The following is a 1,462-nucleotide window of genomic DNA, read 5'->3' as shown; positions in this document are numbered from 1 at the left end:
AATAGATTAGATGAAGTAGTTTAGAAGATAAGGTAGCAGAAAACACCCAATCAGAACAGCAAAAAGAAAATAGAATCCAAAAAAAATGAGGATAGTTTAAGGGATCACCGAGACAACATCAAACATGCCAACATTCACATCATAGGAGTACCAGAAGGAGAAAAGAGAGAGCAAGAAATTGAAAACTGATTTGAAGAAATAATGATGGAAATCTTTCCTAATCTGGCAAAGGAAATAGAAATACAAGGCCAGAAAATGCAGAGTCCCAAACAAGATGAACCCAAACAGGCCCACACCAAGACACTTTATAAATTATACATCAAAGGTTAAAGACAGAGAGAATTTCAAAAACAGCAAGAGAAAAGTAGTTAGTTACCTACAAGGGAGCTCCCATAAGACTGTCAGCTGATTTCTCAACAGAAACTTTGCAGGCCAGAAGGGATTGGCAGGAAATATTCAAAGTGATGAAAAGCAAAGATATACAGGCAAGATTACTCTACACAGCAATGCTATCAACTAGAATAGAAGGAAAGATAAAGAGCTTCCCAGACAAGAAAAAGCTGGAGGAATTTATCACTACCAAATGAGTATTACAAGAAATGTTAAAGGGACTTCTTGAAGAAGAAGTAGAAGAAGAAGAAGAAGGTGAGGAGGAGGAGGAGGAGGAGGAGGAGGAGAAATGAAAAATAGGAGTAATAAAAATAGCAATAACTACATATCTGTCAACAATGACTTTAAATGTAATTGGATTAAATTCTCCAATCAAAAGAGAAAGGGTGGCTGAATGGATATGAAAACAAAACCCTTATATGTGCTGCCTACAAGAGACTCACACAAAATGAAAGTAAAGGGTTGGAAAAAGATATTTCATGAAAATAGAAACAAACAAAAAAGCTGGAGTAGTAATACTTACATCAGACAAAATAGACTTTAAAACAAAGGCTATAACAAAAGACAAAGAAAGACCCAGTAATCCCACTTCTGGGTATTTATCAGCAAAAAACCCAAAGCACTAATTCGAAGGGACATGTGCATCCCTATGTTCATTGAAGCATTATTTACAATAGCCAAGATATGGAGGCAGACTCTGTGTCCATCAGTAGTTCAATGGATAAAGAAGAAGTGGTACAGATATAGAGTGGAACATTATTCAACCATAAAAAAGAATGCAATCTTGCCATCTGAAACAGGGATAGACCTAGAGGGCATTGTGCTGAGTGGAGTAAGTAGACAGAGAAAGACAAATGCCAGATGATTTCACTTATATATGGAAGCTAAAGAACAAAATCAATGAACAAACAAAACAGAAACAGGCTCATAGACACAGAGAACATTTTGATGGTTGCTAGATGGGAGACGAGTTGGGAAATGAGTGAAGGGGGAAGGGATTAAGAGGTGCAAATTAGTTATTGCAAAATAATCTTGCTGATGTAAAGTATGGTGTAAAGTATGGTATAAAGAT

This window comes from Hipposideros armiger, unplaced genomic scaffold (assembly GCF_001890085.2).
Source record: "Hipposideros armiger isolate ML-2016 unplaced genomic scaffold, ASM189008v1 scaffold_845, whole genome shotgun sequence".
NCBI classification, from domain to species: domain Eukaryota; kingdom Metazoa; phylum Chordata; class Mammalia; order Chiroptera; family Hipposideridae; genus Hipposideros; species Hipposideros armiger.
Note: the sequence above shows the minus strand (reverse complement) of the source record.